Source organism: Bison bison, unplaced genomic scaffold (genome assembly GCF_000754665.1).
Source record: "Bison bison bison isolate TAMUID 2011002044 unplaced genomic scaffold, Bison_UMD1.0 scf7180017864053, whole genome shotgun sequence".
NCBI classification, from domain to species: Eukaryota; Metazoa; Chordata; class Mammalia; order Artiodactyla; family Bovidae; genus Bison; species Bison bison.
The window spans coordinates 712,277-730,880 of record NW_011494625.1 but is presented as its reverse complement, the minus strand read 5'-3'; the positions used below and the strand labels follow the sequence as shown (position 1 = coordinate 730,880).

The 18,604-nt window shown below is 52.6% G+C and overlaps 1 protein-coding gene across 2 annotated transcripts in view; it reads right to left on the bottom strand.

Annotated features, from left to right (window-relative positions):
• The window catches only part of FARS2 (phenylalanyl-tRNA synthetase 2, mitochondrial), a 302,230-nt gene that overhangs the window by 202,032 nt on the left and 81,594 nt on the right, over positions 1–18,604 (bottom strand). The gene's annotated exons all lie outside the window — the stretch shown is intronic.

Below are 18,604 nucleotides of genomic sequence, written 5' to 3'. Positions count from 1 at the left end.
TGCCCAGAGTGTAGGGCTCCAGGGTCCTGGGCAGGAAGGCCAGCTTTGTTTGCCTGGGCTCCCTGCCTCCCTGCACAGCCGCATGTGTTGTAGACACAGCAGGGCAAAGCCCTCTTCAGCTTGGGCAGCCCTCATTCACCATGCTCCGGAAGGATAACACCCAGACAGGCCCAAGGAGCGAGAGGCTGAATCAGACTGAATCAGGGCCGAGGGAAGGGCCCCAGGGGCCCAGGGGTGGGTGCAGATGCACGAGCCGTGCCTGGAGCTGAGTGGCCCTCACCTACAGCCATGGGCAGAGGACCCACGACAGCCACGCAGAGGCCACGGCAGAGGACCCGAGTCTCTCTCCATCCTGACTCAGGCACTTCGAGGGCACCAGAGCAAGCACCATCAGTATCAGGGAGCTTTTCAGCAGGCCGAGCTCAGTCTGCAGAGCAGATAAGCGCAAGAGGCTGGAAATGCTTGTACGTGGAGGGACAGGCCTGGAAGCCCTGAAAACCACCACGTTCTTCCACCACTCTCAGCGACATACCCCAACATCCAGTCTTCGCTGAGACGTCCACGCATGAGTTTTTTAAATTTTTCTTTGACTCTTTTTCCTTCCTTCTTACAGGAAGAAAAACCATAGGCTAATTTCCACCTCTCAAATCCAACTCTCCAAGAATTCAATTCTATTTATTTCAGGTCATTAAATTTTCATCACGTCCAGGAACCAGGTGCTTCAAGGGATTAAAAAACAAATAAATAAAACACACACAGGCCCTGCTGTCAAGGAGCTCAGATCTAGAAGGTTAAACACAAAAATCCTCACATGATACCAGAAGGTAAGCTCCAGGAAATACGGGAGAAGAACCAGTCACAGCGCACTCCGCAACCAGTCCTGTGGGTCGGGGATGTTCAGGGAGTCCGGTGAGCTGCAGAGGAGCCGCACACGGGGGCCAGCCCTGCCCTGGACGGTGTGGACAGCGCAGGCGGATGGGGGTCGGGGCGGGAGGAGGCGGCTCTGGGGCCCGAGCGTCAGAGAGACCTGGCAAGCCGACTGACGGCGCGGTCACGTCTGACGGGGGGACACCGGCCGGTAGAGGGGGGCCCGGAGCTGTGAGCGGCCAGGGGAAGGGGGCTCGGGCCTACCCCCGTGACCACCTGCAGGGAGAGAAGGGCGAGGACAGTGGCTTGAGGTCCGGCTGGCAAAGCAGGTGCTCGCGGTCTGTAGGGCAGTGGGTAGGGGATCCCAGAGCACTTTTGTGCCATGACTGGAGCTTAAACCAGTGGCAGGAAGCCTCGGGCCACGGCGAGGTGGCCGCTCAGCCTCCCCTCGTCTCCCGTGCTGTGAGTCAGAACGCTGGCCAGGATGTGGGGACAGACGGGGCAGGGAGCAAGACGAGGGCCACCCAGTCCAAGGCACTGGCCCTCACTTCCGGCCATGAGAGGTGGCCCCTCGGCCCAGGGGTGGGATGTCCACTGGTCATCGCAGGATGGGCTGGCTCTCCAGCGCTGCTGCCCAGGGGGCCCTCCCCGGCCTCGCCCCCAGCCACAGCCCTCCCGTCACACAGAGGAGCTGGAGCTGACTCCACCTTCAAATGCCCAGAACACGGGCCGTGGTGGGGCGGAGGGCTGGCTAGGCTGTGCTCTGCGGTGCCCCGAGGGCCTGGGAGAGTGGCTGGCACCCAGTAGGGGCAGGATAGATATTCATTCGTTCAATGAACAAAGCTGAGACTGCGAACAATCCCAAATGTCTTCTCAGACTCTTCCTCTGACAGATGAGGACACAGAGGGGCCGCAGGACCCCCAGGGCCAGGCAGCCCCTCCGTCAGTGCTGAGACCACAACCATCCCGGTCTCCGGACGCTGAGGGTGAAGGTCTCAACACTGTCTCACGAGTCACCCCCGGCTTTCTGCTTTTTCAATGCCTTATAATTGAGAGCAACGAGATTAGAAAGCAGCAGTTTACAGACCGAACCTCCGTGACACAGAACGTTAAGGTAATAAACACCAGCAGGGAGCTGGGTGGGGAGACATTCTGACTTCAGGCCAATGAAAGGAGAGCAGCGTTCTGCGCTTCCACGGCTCCGCCGCCTAGAATTTCCACGATTGCCTCCATCACTCTGCTTTGAAACTGCTCTGTAAACCACATCAGACGTTCCTCGACTGCCACCTCCACCGCCGGGCCCTGCCTGCCGGCTCCCTGGAGACCAGCACGTGCCCAAGCTTCACAAAGCTCCCCTTGGCACCCAACGTGTAAATGTTTTGTGTTACCTTTGGAGTGGCTCTTTGGAATCTTCTGCAGAGATTTAAAATCAAAAAGCTGCTTGGGAACCATCTGCAGAGTAAGAAACAAATAACGAATGAGCAATAACCAGGAGAGTCTTTGGTGAAGACCAGAAAAGGGAACCTCTCGATGACACCACCACTCTAAAGTATCTGTGACCTGGCTCCACACCAGGCACTGCGAGAGGCTGGGGATGCTGGGCCGTGTCCTCACGGTGCCTAGTCTTCGGGAAGAGCTGAGTCAGGGACACAATCACCATCGGTCCATTGCCATGGTGACACGGATGCTCCTGAGGACCAGTAAGTACACAGGTGCTTCAGGTATGTCCCATGGGGTCCCCTGCCAGGCCAGGCTGGTCCCAGCAGAAGGGCGGGCACATGGGAGAACTGAGAGGCCGGGGAGGCAGGAACGCCAGGGGCCACAGGGACGGGCTTGGTGGGGGCAGAGGGGTGGCCAGAACCAGAGCTCAGCAGGACTTCACCCTCCAAGCACTGAAAATCCTAAGATTATGAAAAGATTGTAATAACGAAGACCTGACTGTTAAAAGATCATCTCTCGAAAAACAAGCGTTTGTGCTTGCAGAACAGTACCAACCGCTTGACATAAAAGGATGTAAACTAGGACATGAGGATGGTTGGCTCAGCATTTAGGAGAGATGGCACAAGTGTCTCCAGGCGCCGGTGGAACGGAAGGCGTCCTTGGTAACCCCAAACGGCACCAACTGACCTAAAAGGCACACTCCTATGCCAGAAACAAACTGGGGAACAGATGTTTCCAGAGACTGTACCGAAAATCAAAAAGTGTTTAAAGAACCAACTAATGACTCAATTCCCAATTTAGTGCACAAACTAAATAATAAAAACATCGAGGCTATCACAAGCTAATCACTCCTTCTTCCCAGACTCCCCGTGGGGCCCCCAGCCCACACCAGCCTCTCCGTCAGCTGAACTGGCAGACAGCCTTGAAGGTCTCAGCCTGGAACACACTTTCCACGCATGTACACCTAGGCTGCCCACTGGGACTGTGAGCTCCTCAGGGAGTTCCCACACACGTGTGCCCCCGGGGTCCCGGGTGACATGCTCTGCACAGAGGGGGCTTGCCAGCGTGGACTTGTCGAGTGGCCAACTGGTGAAAGACAGAAAAGGGGATTTGGAAGTAATCTGTGGATTTGGGTTAGAGAGATCTTAGCAAATCGTATCACACCAGCAGGAAAAAAGACCAAAGGATGGAAAAAAAAACATGAAATTCAACTGTGTTAAAGACGTCATGCCTCACAGGAGGGGGGTATTTTCTCACAGCTCTCTGTGCCCAGAATATTGTGCTTTCCCTTCAAAAAAAAAGGGGGGGGCCAGCTTTTGTCTTGCAGATATTATCCTATAGACTGTGTTAACTAACTGTGTTTCCCACCTGCCTTTCCCCACTAGGCAGCAAGAGCAGATTTATGTCTCCTTACAGCAATGGAGACAAGCGTGTGTTTCCCGGACCCAGCCCTAGCCCAGCGGCCTCATTTTCCTGTTCTTGTTTTCTTTTGCCCTTTTCTCCCTCGGATTTTTAACCAGCTGACTCTCTTTCTATAAAAGTCACTATTATCTCATAGCCTTTGTAGAACTGTTAAGAATAAATCTAAATAATCAAATAATTAGGCAAAGGCTGCTTCAGCATCCCCCGATTTACTCTGCTGTAGAACCTTCGGTCATGGTTTCTCAAACCAAGGCAGCGGACCCTTAGATAAGGTGATTTTCAACCAAACCTACACAGAAGGGCCTCCCCACCACCCAGAAGAGCAGCTGGGGGCGGCGTGATGCGGGGCGTGTCTGGCGCTGGCCCTCCTCTGCTGCTTCCCCTGGCACCTCTGCTCTGCGTGACACCATCTCCTTCGTGAGTCTCGGGGCCGCCAGCTCTCCTTCCTCCAGCCTCCAGAATCCATTTCCTCCCTGGATTTCTGCTGCCTTGGATGTAACTCATACTCTCACATTTCTCTCCGAGGCAACTGGAAGACACTCCCAGCCAACTCACTGCCTCCCATCCCTGCTCCATCCAATCCATCTTTCAGTCTGGACGTGGGGAATCTGCACCAAAATGTGTTCCTCCATCCACGCGTTCAATATCTACTGAAGTGTGAGTCACTCAGTCGTGTCTGACTCTTTGTGACCCCCCTGGACTGTAGCCCTGCAGGCTCCCCTGTCCGTGGGATTCTCCAGGCAAGAACACTGGAGTGCGTTGCCATTTCCTCCTCCAGGGGATCTTCCAGACCCAGGGATCGAACCCGGGTTTTCAGCATTGCAGGTGGATTCTCTACCACCTGAGCCTCCAGGGGAGCCCAAACGTCTACTGAGCACCTACTGAGGTGAGGCGTGTGTGAAGCAGGGCGACCGAGAGGTAAGGAAACAACAGCTCAGGAAGAGTCTGGAGGCACAGCGGGGCCCAACCTCTGCCAGAGGCCACGCGAGCGCCAGGAGCCCTGGACAGAGTGTGCATGGCAACTCTGGCTCCCTGCAGGGGCATCTGCAGGGGAGAGCAGGGCGAGTGGGGGCCGGAGGGGCAGCCAAGGCTGGTCAGAAAGGACCTGAGGGGCCACCAAGTTCTCCGCGTGACCTGTTTGGGAATCCCCAGCGTCCCTGTCCACCCCCGCCCTGTCTGCCCTCCCAATCATTCCGTTTCCAATCCTGCACCACCCCCTGTGCCTGCGCCTCAGGGACGCCAAGCACCTGGGCCCTCGACCTGAGCTGAACCGTCCTGGTTCCATCACAGACACCTGCGCCTGCTGGAAACCTGCAAAGCATCTGCTCAATACCTGTGACACTGCAGCCGCTGACCAGGACGAACTCACAATGGCTCCCACCCTCCAGGAGGTCAGGGTCTCAGGGAGAAACCGGCAAACTGAGTAACTATCACGTGGACTCCGAACAGACCCCAGATGCGGTGGATCCCACTGCGTTAATCATGATAGACCCCAGATGCAGTGGATCCCACTGCATTAACCATGGACCTCGTGAGCCTCCGAATAGATCCCAGATACAGTGGATCCCACTGCGTTAATCGTGGGCTGCGTGAGCCTTCACTGGGCTTCTCTCAATTCTAAGAACAATCGAGCAGGAATGCTAAACTCACAGGAGCCTGATAACCTGGAGACAGATGTGGTCCCAACACAGGGTCAGGGCCGCAGGGTGACGAGGGCCCACTGGGCATTTCTCCACAGAATAGAAAAGAAAATGGGGAGCTCGAGGGCCCCAGTTCTCATGACAGTTCAAGAATCATCACACTGACTTCCTTGAGAATTAAATACAAGGCAGAGCGTGTGTCGAGACGGGAATAATTGAATTTTCATGAGACGCAATGTAATGTTTGTTCATTCTGTGTAAACACATACAGATTGCGAGTAAGGCTAGATTAATTCCTTCAAAGCACACCGGATTTCCACAAACATAATGAAGCTGCCTCTGGTAATAAAGCCTTAGAAGTCAACATCTGAAGACGTTTTCATTTATTTCACTATACCTGAAGTGGCAGGATAAACACGAGATGAAAATATAGGACTTTTATATGTAAATTAATCCAAAAGTAACTTTTCTAGGAAATAGACAAGAAGCTCAGAATGAAAGTAAACTCTGAATGCAGACCTAGGAACGGCAGTGACCCAGAAAGTTCTGACAGCACCTCCAATCACATCGAAAATATGACGTGACTGTCGGGGAGCAAAACTCGTCCCAAGGCCTTCCTGAAGGGGAGCTGAGGCAGACAAAGTGAGGGCAGTGTCTCGACCACCTTCAAGGAGAATCCCCGGGAGCTTTTCAGAAAAGCGCAGAAACAGTGGAAGAGGCAGCCCAAGAAGACCCGTGGAGTGACTGCTCGAACAAGCCCACGTCTGCCCTGGAAACCACTGGACCACCAGGGGAGCCCCAGGCCCGCTTCTAGAGACGAATCCCGCAGAGACTGGCGCACGGATCGTGACACGTCCACAGCGATTCACTGAGACACCGCTGTGGACAAGCTCAGAAACCACACAGAGCGCCTGTCAGCTGAGCACCGGTTACATACAGAACGGCTCACACACATGATGGAGACAGACCCTCCAACATGGAGACCTCCAGAAGCTTACTGACGTGGGGAAAAAACAGATGTAAAGAAATATAGTCCAGCACGCCACCTTTATATTAAGAAGGAAAGAAAAAGAACATACGTTTGCCTCTGCATTAAACACTGGAAGGACCTGGGAATCCCCTGCTGGTCCAGTGTGGAGACTCGGTGCTTCCACTGACCTGGGCCTGGGTTCAATTACTGGTCAGGGAACTAAGAGCCCACAAGTCTCAAGGTGTGGCCAAAAAAAAACCCAAAAAGAAACTAGAAGGATCCAAAAGAAAAAGAAAAAAAAAGTGAAGTCAGCGGAAGGGAGAACACATGCAGACACAGGCATGCACAGCGAGGAAGCGACCTAGAAACAAGTTCACAGCACAGATGGACGGTCGTCCCCTGCTCGTCTTCCCCTCGGCCCCCAAGGACGTGCCCTGGCCGTAGTGACCCCCGCCTGAAGCCCACCCTCCCTAACCTGTAAGCCAAGGCCATCGCCCCCAGCCCTCTGGACCCACCACCCACACCTCCCCCGCAATCACATCGCAGGGCTGTCCTCAGAGATATCCCCCTTCAGAAGCCCTGTGACCTGCCGCCCTCTGCGAGAAGGCCTGACACGTCTCTGTCCTGGCAGAGTCCTGGGCAGCCTTCAACATCAAGGTTAGACAGCAGCTCTGTGGGGTACAGGACCCCCGACAGCCCTGGCTGCCAACTCCGTGACCCCGCCCTGATGACCCACCTGGTTCGGGGTCTGCTTGGGACTGGACCCCTCGTTTGCCCACTGGCTCTTCAAAGCCTGGGGCACTGTCTCATCCATCTGCACTTGCCAAGCCTCTAGCTTCCCAACTGATGCTCCCTGTGCCCTTTCCTCAAAAAACTAGCGACGAATGCTTTGTCCTCCTGGGGAACAAGCGCCTTCACCTAACAAATTTTAAGGTCCTCAAGGCGACAGCATTATTAGTCATGAGTGGGTCCGGGCCCTCAGGCAGACTTGCATCTGCTTCTCTACCGCACACCCCTCAAACCGCCTCATCACACGAGCCTGAGCCCTCCTGTGCAAGGGCAGGGGACTGGATGACACCGGTGGTCCCTAACCTTTCCAAGTCACAGAGGCCTGGGAGCATCTCGTGTCTTCCTCTGCACCCACCCCAGAAAGAAACCGCCCTTACACAAGCGGCTGCAGACGCGGACGGGCAACTTCAGGAGACGCATGGAGTGAATGACGCCTGGAATCGTTTCCAACTTAACTACTCTCCGAAAGACGGAAGGCGTAAGGTTAGACGAGAAAGGATCTAACACTTTTTAATCATTTACCGAACACGAGACACGCGGCTGGAACTTCTGAGGTAGCTCAGTGGGTAAAGAATCTGCCTGCCAGTGCAAGAGACACAGGAGACACGGGTTCAGTCCCCGGGTCAGGAAGGTCCCCTGGAGGAGGGAATGACTACTTACTCCAGCATTGCCTGGAGAATCCCATGGACAGAGGAGCCTGGGGGACTATAGTCCATGGGTCATAAAGAGTCGGACGTGAGCGAGCAACTGAGCCCAAGACACTGGGCTGAGCAGGTTACACCCATGGGCTCATCTGTTCCATCCCAGATCAGTGAGGTGCATGTCTTATTCTCATCTTCTAAATCAGGCACTGGGATTCAGGGGCAGTAACAGATGAACGGATTTGTCAGTGAAAGTTCCTCTTTCTGGTCTGAAGCTCCCAGTATTTTCTGCAGGGACACGTACACCCTCCCCGTAGTGGTTGAGGGAAGAGTAGGCTGCAGCCAGGAGGCACCAGAAGGAGGGAGTCTTTGCTGCCCCTCCAGGTCCTCCCCACGTCACTCTTCCAGCACCACCAAGACAGGACACAGGAGGGACGTGCAACCAACGAGAAGCTCCTGTGCCCAGGCCCCTCCATGGCTGGCACGGAAATCACCAGCCATGGCTAAGGAGGACAGGTCCTGATGGCACGAACCAGCGATAGGGCCACAGACCCGGAGAAAGGACGAGCCCAAGGACCCTTTCCAGTCTGGCCTCTGAGGCGCAGGTCTCTTTATCCCATGACCCCGCAGACCCCCTCCTGCATGCGGTCATGCCTCTCCTCGTTGGGAAACAGACAGGCCTGGGTGCAGGGAGGACCCGGGAGGCCTGCCAAGGGGAGCCTGAGCCACCATCCGGAGCCCCCAGCACATGCGCGTCCGCTTGGCGGGAACCCAGGTTCCATAGGGCTGGCGGCCCACAGCATCCAGAAGAGCTCTCTCTAAAACAGGAGTAAGAGGTCAGCTCTTTAACCTCCGAGGAGATCTGCCTCCTCTTCAAACCTCCAAGATGAAGGAAAGAGCTATGCTGGTTACTAAGGTAACTGAAGGTACCAAAGCAGGGCAGGCGGGGGAGAGAGTGGGCACTGGAACCCCCTGCGGTCCTGTGGAGGGCGCACGCTGGTGAGCACACCCGTGTTCTGCGTGTCGACGAAGCCCGGGAAAGCTGTATGCAGGACCTGCTGCCCCCCACAGGGTGCCCTCTTCACCACACCGAGGTCGGGCCCTGGGCGCACGGACCTGGAGGGGACCCTGGGGCCCCTCCCTCCCCCATGGCGCAGCCACATTCCGTCTAGACCGTGCGCCCGGTCTCCTGCTGTTGAAGCTGCATTTCTTGGACTCAATCTCAACAATGCTTCAATCTCAACCGCGTGCTCCCACCAAGCTGAGATGGAAGGTCCTTGTCTTGCCCTCCATGCCCTTCCAGGGCGGACCCAGCCTCGACGTGGTGCCCGGCCCGGGCTCTCCCAGCGCTCCGCACTGATCTGTATCAGAACCTGCAGTGCGGCCGCCCCGCCGTGCATCCAGCCCAGGCCCGGCTCTTTCCCCGGAAGGATCCCCTCCTCACTGTGCCATCATGGAGCCTGCTCCACTTCACAGCTCAGGGCCAGCATCACGGCCCTGGGAAAGCCTTGCCTGTCTCTCGAGGAGCCTCCCCCTCCTCCAACTGTCACCGCAGCCTCAGGGACACAGCTCACGACCTGCCGTCCCCGCCACCGGACTGGGCGCCCCTCGGAGGCAGAAACCCCTCTGTGTCCGTGGCCCCTTGCGTGGCGCCTGCCAGGCCGATACTTGACAAACGTGTATTAAAGGAGCAGACAGAGAAGGTACAGGCGATCTAATACCTGGAAGCATCCAATAATGGGTGAGAGCTTTCGCCTCCTGATGCCTTCAAAACCCACAAGCCCTCCATTTCTAGGACTCTGCAGACAAATAGCTTAAAATACCAAATGAATGTGCTAAATTATGAATGCTGATACTGGCTGCTTCCCTTCACACTGAAGGCAGTCCTCAAGGTAAAACTGAAGAAGAGTCATCTGACTGTGCTTTGTCATCACTGCCCCAAACCACACCGCTGCAGGCCTCCTAGTTCACGGGCAACCCAGCAGCCGATGGACAAGCGTCGCTCCAGGTGTCCTGGGGACGCAGCCTACAGAAGGGACCTTCTCCCGGCAGGACTCTGAGTCCCATAGGCCTGGGCTCTGCTCACTCGCCCAGCTCAGAGACACTGTCCACTAGACAGACACACGGCTTTTCCAACTCACTCTGTCCCACACTTCGCTGAGTATCAAGTCTTCTTTTTCCTGTGTTTTGTTGTTCAGGCGCTCAGTCGTGTCCAACTCTTTGCAAATCCATGGACTGCAGCAGGCCGGGCTCCTCCGTCCGTGGGATTTCCCAGGTTGGAGGACTGGAGTGGGTTGCCATGTCCTTTTCCTCCTTTTTCCTATGAAACCCCTAATAAATACGAGCATTCTAAGTTATATGGTCTGAGAGATGCTACCCTTGGCCAACTCCTGAATTACGCCCATTAAAAACACAATTTGAGAATCTGGCCTAAATTTTTGCCTAACGATGTCACTTCCTTTTATCCCCGGGCATGACAATGTGGCTGCTGCACGAAGACACTGCTTCCAGCCTAAAATGCAGAAACGAAGCTTAAAAAAACAACGTAGCAGATTGTGTTTATCCCCACGGTGCCATAAATAATTCCTAAACTTCCAAACTGCCTCTTTGCAGGGGAGAAAATACAACTGTGCCGTCGAGCAGCAGCACATCACTGCCTGCCTGCAAAGCTGCAGTGACTCTAGGCAGCACACGGCTCATAAATAGTTTAAATAAAATTCAATTAGATGAGCAACTTTTAAAAAAATTTTTGACAGTCTTAGAGAGTTTCTTTAAAGGGTCTGGGGAAGAGACCTGATTAACCAACCAGAGATACCAAAAGCCAGAGCTATGCAACTTTCAATTGGTGTTGTTTAGTCGCTAAGTCCTGTCTGACTCTGCAATCCCACGGGCTGCAGTGCACCAGGCTTCCCTATCCTTCACTCTCTCCCAGAGTCTGCGCAAACTCATGCTCATTGAGTGGGTGATGCCATCTAACCATCTCATCCTGTCGCCTCCCTCTCCTTTTGCCTTCAATCTTTCCCAGCATCGGGGTCTTTTCCAATGAGTCGGAAAAGTCTTAGCATCAGGTAGCCAAAATACTGAAGCTTCAAGTTCAGCATCAGTCCTTCCAGTGAATATTCAGTGTTGATTTCCTTTAAATTGACTGGTTTGATCTCCTTGCTGTCCAAGGGACTCTCAAGAGTCTTCTCCAGCACCACAGTTTGAAAGCATCAGTCCTTCGGTGCAGTTTTCCACGTGGTGTTTTAAAACAAAACACATTGCCCTGTGGGTTGTATTAATACTACACACTCTGGCTTGTTTCAAGTTCAAAGTTATTAGTTAGTTGCACAGTCGTGTCTGACTTTGCAATCCCATCGACTGTAGCAGCCTGCCCGGCTCCTCTGTCCATGAGATTCTCCAGGCAAGAGTACTAGAGTGGGGATCCTCCCTTCTCCAGGGGATCTTCCCATCCCAGGGATCAAATCTGGGTCTTCTGCATTACAGGCAGATTCCTTACCAACTGAGCCACTAGGGAAACCAACTGGTTTGTTTAGGAGACCAAATAATGGGATCCAAGAGCTAAAAGGAAATCTGGAGGTTATATCATCTGAGACCCTTATTTTATAGATGAAGAGACTGAGACCCTCAGGACTGGCCCAAGATTTCCAGCACAGCGCATGGCAGGGCCTCAAAATGGTTGAAAAAGGAAAATTAAGTCCGCACTGATGGAGGCAGGACAACTGCTTTATATCTGCTAAATATCCAAGATCTTAGATGACGAAAATAAGACACAGGGCAGAGGCTCTGCCTTCCAGAAGTCTCCTACGGGTAGAAATGATGCCACAGATGGTATGTAACATACACTGCAGCTGCAAAAACATCAGAAACATATACACAAACTGCAGCTTGAATCAACTTACCAAAATATTTGCTTTTGTTACAATAGCAGAAATATTGCAAGGGATGGCATGGATTCTAAGCAGGATCAGGAAGAACTGCAAAATATACAAGGAAACAAATCAAATTCTGTGAAATGATATAACTGGAGTGCTCAAGCAAGCTCCAAGCTGTGTCTCCCAGTCAAACAAGGGCGTCCCAGAATCTGCCTTCCAAACACCAGAACGGTCACAGAGGGCAGGACCAAGCCTGACAACATTAGGAGAGAGAAGGAGGATGCGTGAATGTCACTCAGTATTCAGAACCCCCACATAAGAACTATGAATGGTACAGCAATAATATCAGAGACTTAAACCACTAGCATCAAGCGTGACAAGCAGAAGGGTTATCTTTACAGAACTTGTCAACTTACACCCACTCACATTCCCCGACGAAGTGACTTTTTGGGAGAATGACATTATAGAAAGAAACCTAAAGCAACTCAAGTAAAAACTACAGATATTCCATTTCTGAAAGAGCAACTTAAAGAAAGAAAGAAAAGCCACAACCTAGAGAATATAATTGTAATGTATAAAAGTGACAAATAATTAGCTTTCAAAATAAATGAATTCCTACCAATCAATTAAAAACGACGAAAAAAATGAGCCCCACTCAAAATGAGCAAAAGAAAAACTATATGTGTCAAATAAATATATTAAAATGTGATCAACCTCAATGGCAGTTGCATGTAAACAAGACCACAGTGAGAGACTGTTCTGGACTCACCAGACTGGCCAAATACACTGAACCAAGCCGCATGCTGGAGAGGGTGTGGAGCGACAGGAGCTTCTGTGGAAACCGGCCTGGCTCCTCAGGAAGCAGCCTGGTGATGCCAGCAAAGCTGAGATGCTGAGGGCCCCCGCTGGCTCAGCGGGAAAGAGAGAGCCTGTGACGTCGGGGCTGCAGGGAGATGCAGGTTCGACTCCTGGGCCCGGAAGGTCCCCTGGAGAAGGACACAGAAACCCACTCCAGGACTATTGTCTGGAGAAGCCCATGGACAGAGGAGCCTGGCGGCCTCAGTCCAGGGGGCTGCAAGGAGCAGGGCCCTGCTGAAGTGACTTGGAGCGCATGCGAACTGTGCAGAAGTGCTGACTCAGCAATTCCACAGCTAAAGAACACATAACTCTAAGAAACTCTTAGTCCTATACAAGCAAGAAATACAAAAGTGTGCACAAGTGGCATCTGAAACAACAAAAGAATCGCAAACAGTCAAATGTCCATTAAAGAACGGATGATAAACTACGGCACGCTCAGCCACTAGAATCTGAGCTGTGAAAAATGGATGAACTGAAACTCCACGGAGGACCGCAGAGTGGAGCCTCACAGCACTGCGTGGAGGGCTACAGTCCCCGTGAAGAACCGCAGGGAAGGATGGGTAGCACAAGTCCACTCGTTAAAGCACAAAAGCTGGGGAAAGTTCACTTGTTTACGAAATGCAGAGAAAATCAAGGTAACAACACAAAATCCAGAACAGTGAATGCTCATGGGGCGGGGGAAGTGCTAACAGGGAGGGGACACATGGGGGCCTCAACCTGCATGGTGTCCCAACTCTTCAGCTGAGTGACGGACCCTGGACTGGCTGATACAGTAAAGGACTAGAAGACAGAGAGACAGAGACAAGAGAGGGGCAGACAAAGTATCCAAATGAAGTCTTTCAGTAAAGGGTAACTTTAAGGAAAAAATTATTTTTAATTAGGGAGACTTGAGCACGTCATGGCTAAGAGTAAAGAACGAAGAGAGGAAGAACAGAGTCAGACTCACACGTCCCGATTTCAAAAGTTACTACAAAGCTAAAGGGATCAAAACAGTGTGGACCTCGGACTTCCCCGGTGGTCCAGTGGCTGAGAATCCGCCTGCCGATGCAGGAGACATGGGTTTGATCCCCGGTCCAGGAAGATCCCATGTGCTGCAGGGCAACTAAGTCCGTGAGCGACTCCTGAGCGCGTGCTCTGCAGCCTTTGCTCGGCAGCAAGAGAAGCCCGCACGCGGTACCTAGAGAGTAGCCCTGCTCTCCAGCTAGAGAAAGCCTGCCCACAGCAACGAAGACCCAGTACAGGCAAAAATAAATAAACAGTAACAGTAAGGACGTGAGGATGGGAACACAGGCCAACGGAACAGAGCTGACAGTCCAGAGATACACGCAAACGTCTACGGTCAGCTGACCCTGGACAGCAGGGCAGAGACCCCTCAGTGAGCGGTGCTGTACGTTAGACCCCCACTGGCCTACCCGATGGACAGGGCTCCCTCCTCACACACCCCAGCAACCCCACGAATGGCACGTGAGTTCATGCTCTGATGACACAGCCTCAGCTTCCCGACCTCAGGCTGAGTTTCACCGGGAGAGGTCACCTCTCACCATTTTCCGTGTCTTCCTGCTTGTCTGTCGCAGAGCCTCGCGCAGACAAGGTGCCAATTACAGGAGCGGCACGTCTGCTCACGTCTGACACAGGGATGCGTGGTCTTGGTCTGTGCCACCTGGGAGCTCACCACCTTAGATCGGTAACACTGCACGACACAACCGTGTGCAGAGCTTAGGGACTGTCTACCAGAGAGAGGGACACACTGAAAACAGGGTCACAGCTAGACAGGGAGAAAAGCATCAGGCGTGTCAACTGCGCGTCCAGGCAAAGACCAAGGACATGACCCCTTGCGAACAGGAAGCTTACTTATGCTGGGATGCTCCCGTCACGCTGCAGAGCAGCCCAAAGTGACCGGAGGTTACCTTCCACCCTGCGTGTAACCAGCACGAGGGCTTGGCACCACCGAGGTGGTGGCACCACCACCACGGCACCTCTGTTACAGACACACGCCACGTGGCGCTCTGACCATTTACGTCTGTGTCTGGTTGTGCTGTGCTGTTTTCAACAGCCAGGACATGCTTTTTTGCTCTTCTACAGCCTTAGAAGAAATATCTGACAAACAAATGACAAAAGAATGACTTTAAAACTAGAAAACGTTTATGTGCATATTTATAAGGTTTTTTTCCCCAAAAGTCAAGTTTTAAATTTTAATGAAGAGGTAAGGAAAGTGGTTCCGTTTTTTTTAAAAAGTTACTTCCCGGGACGGAGCCTCTTCTCCTCCCTGGCCTGAGTACAGTCTTCTAAATCTCTCAATAAACGGTGAATTCTTCCCAGGCACGATGACAGCCACAGTCGCCCAGTGATGTTTCGTGCTCCCGGTCCCTGTAGTACCTGGAAAGACGGCGGCCTGAGTCAGCCCACAGGGAGGTACGTGTGCAGTATTTGGACGCATGACTCACTGCTGCCTTCCAAGCATCTCCTCAAGGGGAAAACAACGAAGTCATCGGGACAGCAGTCGCCGCCCACATCACAATTACCAGATCTCAGCGGTCGGGAAGCAACGGTGAAGGCGCCGTCACTTAAGGGAGAAGAGAGAAAATTCTCTCAGCGATCCGGAAGAGCCTAATCTTACTTTGTGCGCAAAAACACACATACGCCACAGTCAACTTAAATGTGTCACAAAGTGTTTTCACTGCCTGTTCAAATTAGCAGTCTAATCTATGCATTTAATTAAATGCACTTGGTCACAGAGATAACCCACACGGGCGCAGGGCCCCTCTGCAAGGGTAATAAATAACCACAGGACAAATAGAGCTTTGTTTGCTGTTGCTTCGGTTGGTGCCAGCTCTTCATTCTATGTTCAGTGGAATTATTTATTTGAAAGGACTTCTAGCCACTTCAAAATCGTGTAATTTACTACTCAGGCAGCAGATATAGTAACTGACCATTGTCAGCAAGATCTGGGCAACGGGTGCTGCCAGCCATTCAATGCTGATCACCTTTCGGAGGCTCCAGAAGAGGGAGAGTGACAGTATCCACCCCGAGCTTTGCTGGCAGGTCACACCGAAGCGAGCCTCCAGGGCATCTCGGGAGCTGCTGGCCCCTGCTGGTGTCACTGCGCCCTCAACCTCTTTGGTCACCATGTATTTCAGCATTAAGCAGCACCTCAAGGAAAGCCATGACCAACCGAGACAGCATATTAAAAAGCAGAGGCATCACTTTGTCAACAAAGGTCTGTATAGTCAAAGCTATGGTTTTTCCAGTGGTCATGTATGGATGTGAGAGTTGGACTATAAAGAAAGCTGAGTGCCGAAGAATTGATGCTTTTGAACTGTGGTGTTGGAGAAGACGCTTGAGAGTCCCTTGGACTGCAAGGAGATCAAACCAGTCCATCCTAAAGGAAATCAACCCTGAATATTCATTGGAAGGTCTGATGCTGAAGCTGAAGCTCCAATACTTTGGCCACTTGATGCGAAGAGCTGACTCACTGGAAAAGACCCTGATGCTAGGAAAGATTGAAGGCAGGAGGAGAAGGGGACAACAGAGGATGAGATGGTTGGATGGCATCACCGACTCGATGCACATGAGTTTGAGCAAGCTCCGGGAGACACTGAAGGACAGGGAAGCCTGGCGTGCTGCAGTCCATGGGGTTGCAAAGAGTCAGACAAGGTTTAGTGACTGAAGAACAACTGGAAGAACCAGTTGTAAAGATGGAGCCTGTAACGGCTGATTTTAGCATTGCTTGGAACTTCTATTTTTAAAAGCTGGAGGGGCGGGGCGGGGCGGTGGGAAATGCCAGAGAAAAGACAGCAAGAATGGCCAAGTGAGCGGAGGCAGTGTGACCAGAGCCCGCCAGCCCGGGCCGCGCCACAGGCACTCAGAAGACAAAGCCGGCAGTACCTGCACATGCCGTCCGCGGTTAGTGACCGCCTGGCGCACAGCGTAAGGATTAGGACTACAGACGTCAAAACACAAGCCCGTCTGACAGCACGGAGCAGAACTGTCATAATAACTTCAAGTTCAAGCAGAAAAGCCCACACAAAATTTCTTTTATACAAGCATCTCTTCTTCCTTTTCTTTCGTCTCTCTCTCTCTCGCAAGGTATTTAAATTTTATGTGTACATTTCCCAACAACCGAAAGCACCCCCCACCACCCTGTGACTCTATCAGACACATTTCCATCTCAGGTGTCTTTTTTTATTTTCTTTTTCTACTTTGCCATTTCCTCCAAGAATTACCTGATAGGGCTGATCTAATTGTAGAACAGCAGTGTCATTAATGTACAATAATGACTTGGAAACCTGTTTCAGAAACGATATTCAGCCAATTACTGTGCGAATAAACCTCATAAAAACCTATCAAGGACACTGGCAATGCACGAGGAAGTGACAACTGATTCAGGAAGTGACAACCGATCCGTAACTAACCCTCCCTGCTTTGCGTTCTGAGTGCTGGCCCCTGACACCAGGTGCCCCTGGGAGGAAGCCTAGGATCCAGGAAATCTTCTGTCTAAAAAACAAAGCAAAACAGACACAGGCACCTTTTTTTTGACGTTAGTTCAGACTCGAGAAGAGATCACAGCTCACAGACCTGCTCCCAGTGTTCTGTGCTTTCTGTTAAGACGCACATCTTTCCTTCTCGTGTTTCTTACCACTTTCAATCTTCTTTCTCCTTCTAAAGTTATTCACTCCATCTAGTATCACGGATGCGAAGATCACAGAGGAAATCTAGCTCTGCCTGACCAGAAACTGTCTCTCTGACATGCTGGACAGCCTCTGTTTAACCATTTCTAACTAAGGGGGCTCTCTGTTAATAAGTGGCTCTTACCATTTGGGAAAACAAACAAACAAACAAAACACCTGTTTAATGATATCAGAGATGCACTTTTACTGGCTACGTGCTAGAGCCTGTGCTCAGCTTGCCTCCACAAACCGTCAGAAGGAAACTTAGGAGGAAGGTGTCTCTGTGCTCGTTTTAACTGTGAAAACCGGAGACTGGCGGGGTTAGACAGACGCTGAGGAAGACACAGCCTCGGCGGACAGCACTCCTGAGCTTCAGACACTCGGCCCCACCTCCCACATTCACTCACAGGCCCTCCGAGGGCACCTCTCTGTTCCCTCGTCTCCAGGAAAGACCCAACGTTGGAGAACCATCCAAGAAGGGTGTGGCCCGGGGCTGGGCTCTCCCGTGAGCCTTGCCTGGCCGAGTGGAGAGGAACCCCACAGCTGGCTGGGTCTGAGCCCAGGGCGGGCCCCACGGCCCAGGCCAGGCAGCGCCGACTCCCCGTCTCCTGTCTCCCTCCAGCCTCATTCTCTCACCCCTGGACCTTAACACAGGGTCCATCCTCAGCTCTGAGTCCCCAAGAGGGCCCGCTCCCCTCCGGTCTGCTGTGGCAGGAAGCCCGTGACCAGCCTAAGTCCGAGCCGCCTCACCCCCCGGCCACAGAGGACATGTCCATCTACGTGGGGAGGGGGCTTGGGGGGCGGTGGAGGCTGTCAGCATCAGCCCCCTTCCTCCTCCTCCTGCCCATGCAGGGACCCTTATACCCCGGTGCCCAATCCTAGCCAACTTCCCTTGGAGGATTCCCAATGTGATAAAACATTTTTAAACTTAAATTCTGACAGTGACTTAAAAAAACAATTCACAGCTCTGAAATTAAGTGTAGAAATAATTTTTTTTTGTGGGGGGGGGTGGTGGGGGTGGGGGTTGGACCTTGTGGCTTTGTAGGATCCTAGTTCCCTGACCTGAGGCTCTTGGCAGTGAGATCAAGTCCTAACCATGGATCCCTGGAGGATTCCTAGAAATAATCATTTTCATGAAACAATGGTCCTACAGAGAAGAGCTAAAGTCCAGGGAGAATTTCATCAGAGCCCCCATTTTCCACTCCCTCCGCATCGGGTGGTCCAGCCAACAGGGAGGGTCGAGGACAAACCAGCAAATGAGACGGGCCTATGTGTCTTACACTGCGCTCTCAGCGCTTATGAAACACCTGCTGGACAGGGGCACAGTTCCAAACACAGTGGGAACCAAAAAAGGGACCTCAGGCTGACGCTGTTCCTAAATAGTCTGGAAGACAGACAGCTCTTGTGGGACATGCCTCAAAGGCTTGTGGGCGAT